This window comes from Triturus cristatus, chromosome 8, assembly GCF_964204655.1.
Source record: "Triturus cristatus chromosome 8, aTriCri1.1, whole genome shotgun sequence".
Lineage (NCBI taxonomy): Eukaryota > Metazoa > Chordata > Amphibia > Caudata > Salamandridae > Triturus > Triturus cristatus.
The window spans coordinates 830746713-830759390 of record NC_140591.1 but is presented as its reverse complement, the minus strand read 5'-3'; the positions used below and the strand labels follow the sequence as shown (position 1 = coordinate 830759390).

General features: G+C 40.5%; 1 protein-coding gene across 5 annotated transcripts in view; it reads left to right on the top strand.

Annotated features, from left to right (window-relative positions):
* The window catches only part of LOC146805136 (F-box-like/WD repeat-containing protein TBL1X), a 738509-nt gene that overhangs the window by 221420 nt on the left and 504411 nt on the right, over positions 1 to 12678 (top strand). For 2 of the 5 annotated variants that reach the window (XM_085622291.1, XM_085622289.1), the window contains exon 3: positions 7030 to 7093. The exons of the other annotated variants lie outside the window; for them this stretch is intronic. The gene's annotated coding sequence lies outside the window, so the exon portion shown is untranslated. The remainder of the gene's footprint in view (positions 1 to 7029; positions 7094 to 12678) is intronic. 5 annotated transcript variants of the gene reach the window in all.

Here is a 12678-nt window from a genome sequence, read left to right as displayed (position 1 = left end):
TTCAGTGCAAGGAGGTCTCCCACCACTAATACTAATGCAACACCAATAGCTAAAACCTTCAGTAATGCGAGAACTATTGCATTGCAAATGCTTGTTATGCACTTGAGGTGCATGGAAAAGGTATTCTAAAAACGAGAAAAATACATTTCAAATCCAATAAATTTGTAATTCGAGGAAAGTCACAAGCATGCTGCCCCTATTTTGCATTAACATATAAGCACCATTTCCCCAAGCTCTTTTTGTTTAGCAAGCCACCACTGCAAAATACTTTGAAAGACAGGGAGAATGATGGTTAATGGTAAAAAGGCACTGAACATTCATTGGATTATTATATACAAAAATGAATTAATTGACAAGTTTTTCACTTTTTTTTTTTAAAGAAGTATAGAAAAAAAGACAACAAACCCAACCATCAAATATCCACACACCCACCATCACACTCTGATTAACCCACCATCATGTACAGTGACACATCCACCATCTCCTATGACCTCACACTCGCCACCATATAAAACCACATACCCCCATCATATACAGTCACACACCAGCCAACATTATGATCACACAGCCACCATTGTATCTCAATAGGCTCCCACTAAATTACATTTGTACACCCACCATCAGATGACCACAATTTCACCATTAAATGGCCACATACGGCCAGCAGGCCTCCGCATGCTTAACATTAGGCGGCTGCATATCGACCATCAGGCGTCTATACAGGCAACATCATACAGAGGCATTATTATTCACCACCACTCTTACAACACATCCTCCATATGTACAACCACCCAGAAAAAAATCTTGCAAATAGCGCATGAAAATGTTCCTTTTAAAAGTATCCTCTCAAAATCACAGAAAAGAACAATTAAAAGTAATTGGCGATCCACGTACCAAAATGAGTATACCTTTCCATGTGAAAAAAAAGTGAAAGTTTCAGTGAAAAAACACTGTTGAAAAACCTAACGCCTCCCATCTAAAATTCACCAGCTGTGGTTTGCTTCGTGAACCACAGCTCGCGCCCCAATCATGCTCTACTCTTGACCTCACACTTTACATTGGTGCATCAATAATTTAATTAATGGTGTATTTGATGGAATCAACTATAACATGACCTGTGACTTCACTGATGACATTGCACATGACACTTATTACCAGTATTATTATTTTTGCACATATTTTTTGGGACAGTTAGCTTGACGAAGGTGTTTTTTGTTTCAAATAGGAAATAGGAAATGTGTATACAAAGTGAGTAATGTACTGTACAGTCTGGTTATCTGATAAAAAAAAAGAGGAAATAGTTGGGTATTTAGGAATTTAGAACTTTAGAAACAACACCCTTTGCTTTGTACATTCTATATGTAGAAAGAGAGATAGTTGATGCTGTTCTTTGCTAGGTGCTGCTAATGGTGATCCCTGCTTAGAATTAGAACGTTCAGATTTTGTTTTAGTCATCAGTAGAATGTTGATTAAGACGGTGGTAATGCTGTATAGAGTGGTTTGTGGTTGTCATTATGATGATGAAACCGATATTGCACAGGAATGCCAAAAATATTTTCCACATTTCACAGGAACTTCTGAAATATTTTATTCATTGCAAAGGAAATATGTGTTTTTATTTGTAATACTCAAGTTTCTTGAACAAGGGACAAAAGTGTGTTCTGTCATTAACATGTAATGTGAGCAGCTGTGTTACCCATTCCTCTCTTTGGTCTAACACAGAACACAGGACATTTATGAGGCATGGAAAATGTCACTGACCTCACTCCAGTGGGGTGAAGACGTATTGAATTTGGGTCAAATATGAGATTTAGGAATGGACTGACCCCAAACAGGAATGATACTGTTGTACAGTGTAAGTTTAAGCATGTTAATTGCTTTCAGAGACTCCTCAACGAGAAACCAGATATGCCTCACAAGATCCGTGTAGAACATTCACAATAACAAGGCACACAAAAAAGGAATGAGGGACTAGAGAACCAGTTACAATAAAGGGCCTAATTACAATGCAGGTTGGCTCGCAACTGAACGCTCGTCGGTTGCAGTCTGACCGGCATCTACTGCTGCGGTCCGACCGATGCATTACAACGCGATGCGGTCGGAGGCAGCAATCGGAGGGACCAACCAACGCTTTCCGACTGGGTCGGAAACTCACCATAATCCCTTAAGGATGGCGTTTCTGTCGTCGGGATTATGTTGTTGGTATCCAACAGCCAATCCATGTCGGCTTTTCCAACATGAAAGGCTGTTGGAAAGCGACATTGAGGACCACTAGCAGGGACCACTGTCCTCTGCAGCCTCTGCATTTGGGCCTGGATGGCGCCTATGGTGCTCCCCTGAACATCCCTGCACTGAGGGGCAGGTACTGTGAGGTACCTGGTACATGGTGCAGGGATGTTCACAATCTTCCATATCTCAATGGAAGCTTGTACTGCAGACAGTTTCCGTCCGCCGCACAAGCTCCAATGGAGAAATAGAAGTTTCCCGTAGTTAGGTGTTCGGAACTGCCGACCTATGTTCGATGTGGTTCCCTCACTGAAAGGGTGTCAGTCGAAGGCAGCTCCGACTGACATTGTAATGAGGACCCTAAAGTTAAACCTGAAAACTACCAAACATGTCACTGAATATACAAGGTTCAAACAATAAATCTTCTCCCTCTCATAAAAATCAAGTTGTCCAAAACATAGCCCTTAAATTTTAAAGGTGGTGCAGCATTTCTTCTGGAACAACCTTCACAGGATGGATGGTAATTCTGATAATAAGCAACAATGTTAGTGACACAACCACCATCATGTATGCTACTGGTAATGTGACATAAGAACCATTCCACCACTTACTTTCTGTACTAAAAGAACAGTGACCTATATATTTTGCTCATGCAAAGCCTTGCTATATATGTTTTCAATGTCCTTACCACACACATACATAATCCTCACTTAGTCCACTTCCACTTTCCTCCGTTTCACACCCACAGAATCTCACCTTTCAGCATGTCTTCTCATGCCAGACTTATTAGCCCATCTTTCCGACACTTTCGACCAATATAGCTGCAATTGTGACATGGCTAGTCAACCACAAAGTAGTTAAATGCCATTCTTCCTTTGGTGCTCTGCGGTGTGGTGCACTTAGACCATAATCTGATCCTGAGAGCTGCAAGCACAGGAACTCGAGCAGTGAGTTCCAATAGAATAGTTTCCTTAGTGAGCCGATTGGCATTTTCCCCCTGTCCATAGCTCTGGGGATGAGATAGAGAAGACTTCACGTGTTTGATGCCTTTCACCTTAACAAACTAGACCAATTAATGGGAAGTAAATTGTACCCCATTTTCACTGTCCAACTGATAGAGATATCCTTCACAATAGAAAATGTGTTTAAGACAAGCAATTACTTCCTTAGCATTGGGCTGTGACACAATCTTTACCTCTATCCACTTGCTAAAGTAGTACATAAGCATAGTGGAGCAGTGCATTTTAAGACTTAATGAATCCATATGTCCAATGAAATCAATGTCTAGTTTAATTCATGTTTCATCTGCCCATGACACATTGTCATTGGAGGCATTAATGGTTTTATCCACAACATTGCACACAGCACACAACCCAATGTGCACCTCCATGTCAATGTCTATAACTGGCCACTAATAACCCATCATCAAAATAAACACATTTTCCCCATGTTAGAGTAGTGTTTAATCTCCAATCAACCACCATTTCTCAGTTCACTATTCAATTATATTCATCCTCTTTATACCACACTAACAGGATTTTATATTCTGAAATCACTGTGAATACAACCCACATAAAATTCCCAAACTATTAATTAAATATTTATTTTATTTCATAGAAATCATCCACTAATCCATTTTAGATAAGATAAAAATAAACATCCAACACTGGAAAAGGCCCATGTTTTACTCTTTTAAAATTATACACATACAACATATATGTGGATTATGTCACTGTTTCTAATCGTCGCCTCCTTTCAGTGGCCAAGAAACCTTCTTAAAAGAACCTTTTTCAGGATATAACACATTTATCCTTTTTTCCTATCAATATTGTTTAAAATAATTATCATGTCCTATAATAGAAAATTCTCCCGTGATCTGAAGAAGCAATGGGGGACTCCAAAAATGTAGCTCTCTCCAAATATTCCATCATTGAGAGAACCGTCAATTTCTTATCTGCACTCAATGAATTTCAATCTTTTATATGCCTGATATTCTTTTAACGTCCTCAAAAGGTATAGTCCACAATGAACAGCTACACTTGGTCAACCTCCCACAAGTAGAACTGAAGATTTTAATATTTTTATTTACTTTGATCCCCTTGTTATTTTTCTTTTTTTCTTTAAGATGCAAGGAATACCCAGGTCAGGTTCTAAACCTAAGTAGCCTGCCCTTGGCTTCTCTCAGACGGTACAACAAAAGAGTTGATATTATGTAGAACCTCGTGAGCGAGGCAGAGGATGGTTCAAGGGCCAATATCAACCAGGGGAGAGGCAAACGAGGAATCAAATGTACAAATAGTAGACATAACGTTGACTAGTGGTAGCATCTCTCCTATATTTAATATCTCATTTTACACACTGGAACATGATGAAAGGAGGGTACTTGAACGTGGTTTATGCTTAGTTTTAACAGAACGCCTCAATATTTTCAAGATAAAAACTGAGATCTATCATTGTTTTAGGAACGTTAGCCTCTGGAATTTTTTCAAGGATAAACCAAATTTTTATAGAGTGTTGACACTGGCCTATGATTGCTATCCACCTTTTACCCCACCCATGCCATTTGATGGCTGGGAAAATACTAACGTTTGAGAATCTTGTTATGAAACAAGTCCAGGCATTAGAATGGGAAAATAAGTACATACATTATAATAAATCTGAAGAAGAAAGGAGAGCATTGTTTAATGTCAGCAAGAATAGACAGATCACAATGAAAACTACTGAAAAAGGACAAAGGTGGTTACACAAGACACTATTACATATGAAAGAGAGATTAAGAGACAATTTAGGAATGAGAAACATTACATCAGATTTGTAACAAATCCCCTTAAAGATCTCCAAGAATTTATTTGGAACATCATGGATATAGGTGTGGTTTTGGACACTTTGCCAAAAATACACAAAAGCAATCAAAAACCACCTGGGAGACCAATAGTCTCAGGATATGGTTTAGTATTGGAGCCATTATGCAAATTTGTAGATCACTACATAAAACCACGTGTACCGAAGATCGTTTCCAATGTCAAAGGCAGTATGGATTTTATAAATCTTATTGAGGATAGTGATTTTGATGATAAGACACAGATTCTGATGATACTCGACATAGAATCACTGTACAACAACATACCACAGAAGACAGCCCTTGATATTCTAAGTAAAACATTGGAATCTGATCCAGAGAAGCATCATGCCATTGAGTTCAATTTAAAACCAAGTGGATTTGCTCTGAGTAAAAACTACTTCTCATTTAAAAAATAATACTATCTGCAAAATAAGGGAGTAGCCATGGGAGCTTGTTATGCCCTGGATAAAGTGAATCTGGTGGTGGCAGAATTTGAGAATAGCAGTATCCTATCTACTCAGAACCCAAAAAGAAAGAACATTTTGACCTGGAGGAGATGCATAGATGATGCTTTCATGATATGGGAGGGTAAACATATGTGTCTCAAGGATTTTGTCTCCTGGTTTAATACACAGGATCCTAACTTAAAATGCACTTGTAGCTACAATGAAGAACAGATTAACTATTTGGATATTTTATTTAAACGTGAGAAATGGAAGATGTGTGGAACATTATAACGTAAGGCCACTGTTGACATATGATAGTTTTCACCCGAGATCACTGCATGATAATTAACCTTAAGGGCAAAGTCTCTGGATTGGGCTGAGCTGCACATGTAGAAATTACTATTTTAGGGAAGCAGAACTGCTTACCACTAAACTAGTAGAGAAAGGATACCCCAAAACTATAGGGCATAGAGCACTAAAACGAGCTTGCTACTGTCCAAGGAAACACTCCTCACACAAGGTAGGAGATTGGCAAAAGCAAGGAATGTACCATTATGGTCTCCACTTCCAGTCCAGTGAGTATCTCGGTTAGTAAAATTATTAATAGACATTGGCATTTAATTGAAGAAGGAGACCGCCCTTGGTCTACAAAAAAGTTATGAGCATAAGGGACCATGTAGTGATATCAGATAGGGAACAAGAGAAAGCAGAGACCATAACACAGGCCTGGGGTTTACAACCTGTTATCAGCCATTTTTGGTATGGGAATTGTGTGTTTGCTAATTCACGAATGGCACTAAAACAATTGAAGTAACAGGAATTAGAATACAATTAAGAAGTCTCTGAAATTGCAATAGCAGGAATGTTGCATGCCTTGTGATATGGCCACGTAAACTGATTTACGTAGGTTAAACCACACAAAAGGTTAAACAGAAAATCTGTCAGCATCGAAGCCACATTAGATGCACAACAGAGTGAGCACCACTGGTCAAACATTACAGCGGGGCACACATACAGAGGACCGCAGGAATTAAGAGCATGCTTCTCTCAACGCATCTTGTTTGTCTTAGAAACGTTTGCATGCAGACATGCTGAACTGTCTGTGCTGCTCCTACACGACACCTTTTGGGGTGTGATAGACAATATATGTCTATACAATTAGAAGGTGAGGGGGGCACTTTGGTTCTTTTTAGTGGTAACTGGTTTGGGATTTATTTCATTATGAAGTAGAGAAGTTAGTCAGTGGTGTCCGTATCCTGATGGGTTTTCCTATCTGTGTTCTCATTACTGGGGTTTCTGTCCACCAGTACTATTTATAGGACTACATTATGCTGGAATTGGTTATGGGCATCAGTTACTACAACATGTGAACATTTATGATTTAATACAACATTTTTAGTTGGTCACATAGGTATGCATTGATCTCCCCTACATGGGTGGGTATTTTAGATATGGGATACAGGGAGTAGCACCCACATTTCAGAATACTTAATATGATTTATCTATTTATTTTAGTGGTGATCCAGATACCTACTATCATTGACCACCCCAGCACATGAACAATGTACACTGCTTGGAGGTAGGTCTTTGTTTATGTAGTACATTTTCCATTAGAACAGGCATGTCTGATGCACATAGTAAATTAGTTTCTTTACATGTTTGCCCTGATAGGTGTTGTGCCAGACAGCACGTCTTGTCCTGAGGAGACCCTTGTAAATTGTATGTAGGGTCGGAACGTTGACAAGTTTCAAAGGAATTGTCTCTTACTCAATTACATTGAAGAGAGGAACCAGTGAATACATTTCAGAGGGTTTTGTGTCTATGAAATGTTGGAGCCATCCTGCTTGTACATACATGTGTATCATTGTAAATGTTGCACAGCACTGCACCTTGAGCACTGCGCCTTCTGCTCTCTATCAGATTGGTTTTCTTTGTGATTATATAAGAAAAGCCTTTTGTTTGTTTACACTTTGTACCCTGGTTACGTTATTGGGCATAAGGCTTAGTTCCTGTGAATAGTTATTCTGTGAAATATTGAGCATCCGTGGCAAAAATTATTGGTCTTCGCAATTAGTTGCTACTCCATTTTGTAGTGGTGGGGTGTCAAGTTACCAAGCTATAGGTAGATGGTATGTGCATGTGCACCAAACGGCAACCTGTCAGGCGAGTGCACTGTTGTTGTAGTAACTTTATTCGATATATAAAAATATCATAAAAGTATAAAACATTATAAAAACAATCTTTTAAAAAAAAGAACCCACTACAACATTAGGTTCCCCATATATACAGCGTAAAAGGTTGAGAATGTCTAATGCGGCATAGTTCATTACCATCAAAAATAAATAAATAAATAAACATATTTTATAAAAAGGGGTGCCATAAAAAGGGGGGAGGAGTGGGGCTGTAGATGTTATTACTTGTGATCTAGGGACTGGGTTCACTGGATGTTCTGGATTTGAACATAGGGAGTGAGAAGGGTTCAGGCTGAAGCTGCGAACTGAAATGGGATTTGTTAACAGTTCTCTTATCTATAAGTGTGCATCAGTGAAACAAGTGGCATTCTGTGCTGAAGTACAAACAAGCTTTCTGTGGCAGGGCGCAGCAGAGATGTTTGGGAGTGGAGCATCAGAAAGCTTCTCCCTTAATGCAATTGAATGGGCGTTTGTTTTCTTTAAATATAGTTACAGAAAATTGTTTGTTGGGGCTTTTATCAACAAGAGCCACAATCACGCTGCTGGTCACAATAACAATGCAAAAAACGTCAATTAAAAAAAACAAAACACTGGATCTAGCACTGGGCATCTGCCTTTTTGCTTTATTAGCTCTTGTTTTGTAATGGCATTTCTAAAACTTCATTGTTGGGGGAGCTGCTGCACCCTCATTATCATAAAAGAAAAAAGATTGATAAAAGGCGAAGAGCAAAATCTTTTTGGGTCTCAAAAAGCATACATTGGATAGTAGTCTCTGGCACTGAATAAAAGATTTTCTGTGCATTTGTGCACCTTGTGAAATGCAGACATCCACCATCACAGTGAAGTTAATTAATGGGTGAAGTGGGCTTACCTATTGCTCCATGCTGTATTCTGTTGTCAGTGGAAGAAAATGTGAATGACAATAACAGACCAATGGATGAAAAAGCCTCCATAAATAAATATATTATACATATAATTTTCATAAAATCAAAAGGTTTGGGCTAAAGCCAGACCTAAAAAGATGGCGACTTGCATTTGAATATTTTTTGTCTTAATAACATGAGCCCCATCATGCGACGCAGAATATATTTTTGTGACATTGGTGTCCTGCTTTAGTGTTACTTTACAGCATGAACCTGGAGCCGCACACGTAATTACTTTTCTTGTTTAGTATGTATTGCTGAAAATATATTTCAAGAAGATATACCTAACTCAGGAATGCAAGACCTCAGAACTGCACTCTTTCAAGAGGTCAACTGCTGCTCCACAACCACTGATTAAATTAACAAAGCTGGGTGCCAAAAATTTGTGTTGAGATTTTCACAGTGAAATGTGAAATTAGCTGCTTATTTTTTTTAAAAGTAAAAATAAAAATAAATAAATAATAATAAAAAAAAATATATATATATATTAATCAACAACGTGCCCTGAAGCATTTGGGAGGGCACAAGACAGTGTTCTATCCATCCGGCTTTCTCTTATATATTCACTGGCTTTATTTTTATGCGTCACTGTCCCACATGGGCATGTCATACGCGCAGTTTTTCTTGATGCCTTATGGGGTATGAAGTCCCAAATGCGAGCGGGAATATATACTGTAAGTCAGTTTCATTGTTCGTTCGTATTTAAAGCATGTATTTGTTTACCTATAGTAGGTTGTAAAGTATTTTGGTAGGCTCATTTGCATGTAGAACGCTATGTCGGTAATCCTGAAGGTACAGGATTACAGCCTAGACTCGCCGGTGTTTGCCTTTCTCCTCCAGCTAGTGATGGTGCTCCTCCCCACACCCAGGCTGCAAATGAGCCTGCCAAAATGCCTGCTTGGTAGTTATAGTTAGGCCCACATTTTCATTTGGAAATCATTTTTTGGTTGCTAACAACTTTGGCAGCATTTGACAAATCATCATGAAACTTTTCCCAAAAAAGTTCATCTACCTCAGCTCCTTCCTTTAAAGTTTATGTGTGATCTGTCATGGAGAGACCAAACACGTTTTCTCCATGCAATTTCCCATTGGAAAATAAGATACAGGAACATCCAAAATGGCAGAAAACTAGATCTTGGTCCAGAAAGAGCTTTTTTCATGTAAATGAAGTCACAGTAATTTTACAAGTGCGTAGTATAAGCACAAATTAAACACAGGTATGTGAATTTCTTGATCTTCTCTTTATTGTCTGGGTCTTCAAACAGCCGCCACGTGTTTTGTCGCTTACATGGGAAATCGTCCCGCAACTTTATCAAGGATATGTCCTGTTCCGTACTCTGTTTCACATGAGGAGCGACGTTTTCAGACCAGGACACATGAAATCACGATTCTGAGACTGTTGGATGGAATAGGATCCCTTGAATATATGTACTGCTGTTATTTTGACGTCACAAGAAACTGAATCCCATTGTGGGTTCGAATTATCACTATAAAAGAAGGATTTTTCCAAAGAGGACATAGCCTTGATAAAGTCGCGGGACGTTTTCCCATGTAAGCGACAAAACACGTGTTGGCTGTTTGAAGACCCAGAGAATAAAGAGAAGATCAAGAAATTCACTTACCTGTGTTTAATTTGTGCTTATACTACGCACTTGTACAATTACTGTGACTTCATTTACGTGTGCTGAGGATTTTCTTCTGTATGTTCAGTTGGCTTAGGCCGCTAAATTTTGGGGAGATCACTGGTTCTCCTCATCTCACAGCACAGGGACAAAGATAGGTATCGTCACACCGATACAAGTGCTATTCTCCTGAGTGGCGCCATATTTCCTAAAAACAATACCACCGTCCAGTAGCGCCTGGTTTAGGAAATACTACAGTCTCTGCATGGCACCAATCTAATGGCATAGTCTCCGCATCAGCCGCTGACAATATCGTCTCTAGGAAGTGAGTCTGAAGCTTAGGCATGTAAACCATTTGGCCCTGGCGCATTACCTACGTTCATATTTACCACAGCCGAAATTCGTTCCTAAACTGTGAGCTTAGCATCTAGGACATGGCGAGCTGCTGGGGACAGGAACCTAAGAGGCAGCACCCATACAAACTCCTCTATTTTTGTCTCTGTAACGACTCCTTTCCTGGTGTAGACCCCCGCAAGATGGGTAGCGGATCCATCTAAGTGGTATCGGCCTCACCCAATATTATTGGAAATGGGGGCGTGCAGGAGGCACCCTGACATAGCCTGTGAAGTAACCTACTTGATTTATCCCCATAAGTGTGACATGTCTACTCGCTTGATATCTATGGGCCAAATTCAAGTAATGAAGGGCACAGTTTGTTCTGTTGTGTGAATGTCATTTGGAAATATGAGGGGTAGATTTCGGTAGCCATAGCTCTGATGAGAAGAACCTTTTTATTATCGAAACCTCTTTGTTAAAGAAACCCCCTCATTATAGAAGTCCCTCAAAAAGCACAGCATCCTCCGGGGCGCTGTACTTAGTGAAAGATGGGCTAAAAGGAAACAGTCATCAAGAGGACCAGAAGTGCTGCTTCGTGCAGACCAAATTCCTGTTAAATGCAATGCAAGTTGTTTAGATCATGCTAATGAAATCTGAAAGTGTTTCCCCAGTTAGGAAGTGCTTTACCAAACTCGCACAATCTCTTGTGAGGGTTTGTAAAATTAGTGACGGTCTATTAGCGAAAAGTGGCGGAGAGTCGGGGCAGGCACTTAATGTGTTTGTGGTTGACTGTATGCTCAGTTGCTTGGGTGAGAAACCGAAGAATATTTTTTCTTTTGTATTTCATAACTTGAGAAAAACCTGAGGATGTGTGTCTGTTGCTTGTGAGAGTGCTAGATTGGCATCTCTGAAATCCTCTGCGGAAGCGCACACATCATGTATCACCTTCTCACCACGGGGAATTGTAGTCTGAGAAAGCACAGTTCAGACTCCACGCTCATTGATTCCTTGGGCACTCAACAGTGACAAAATGGTGTGTATTGTTATCCAGTTTTAATGGTGACGGCATAATAAAAATGAAATGCTAAACAGAGAACAGCATCGCGGTTGTAGGCAAAGGTTTTGGGACCCATTTGGAGAAGTCGTTCTGAGTATGCGGGGTGGCCGCCCGGCCGTTGAGCCACAGATAGGCTTTATAGTGCAGAGGAATGCCATATTTTGAAAGCCATCTGAGAGACAAACGGGCATATTTCTGGGACGGGTATAGCATGGAATTAGGGCTTGATTACGAGTTTGACGGGCCCGTGGTGAAAAGTGCAACGCACCATCCGATGTGGGACTGCCAAACCCGTGGTATGATCGCCCGTCAGATCAGGAGTTATAGCCTGGTGTGGCAGGTGATCCTGCGGCAGTCTGTCAGACTCATAAATGAGCCTAAGATGCAGACCGCCACTCTCAGAGCATCGACTGCACCTTCTTGCACGGTGTGGCATACATGCTACACCGAGCAGGACCACGGGGTGCAAATCAAGGGGGGGCACTACATGTGCCCCCCACATGCACCCCAGGCCAAAATCTGGCAGGGAGCTCTGTTAGGGTTCCCTTTCTTGCCATTCTGCCACCCTTTTCTTGGCATGCTCACCGCCATGAAACGAGTGGTGAACTAGCAAGTCGGAATATGCTTGGCTAGCCCAGCTGTGACACCATCAGTATACTCCTGCCTGGTTGACGCCTGCCGGCCCAGTGGGATCCTTGTTCCTGGCGGTGCCAGCGGTCTCGTGGCAGTCCGACCGCCGCAGTTGTAGTCTCGCGGGCAGTCCTGCAGTGTGGCGGTTGTCGGATTGCCACCACGACTGCAGTGGTCCTATGGACCTCTGGAGTTGTAATCAGACCATTAGACTAATAAAATGTTTTCTAGTACCATGTTTATGAAGCAGCCAGCAGTCAACATTGGCACAGAAATGGTGATCGGTGTGAGCCATCTTACTTGTTTCCAAAACACACCTTACTTGTGAATGCTGGAATGCATTATGAAATGATGGTGGGCGTCTGCTTATTGGCCTTAGGGCAAGAAATGATCAGGACTACCTG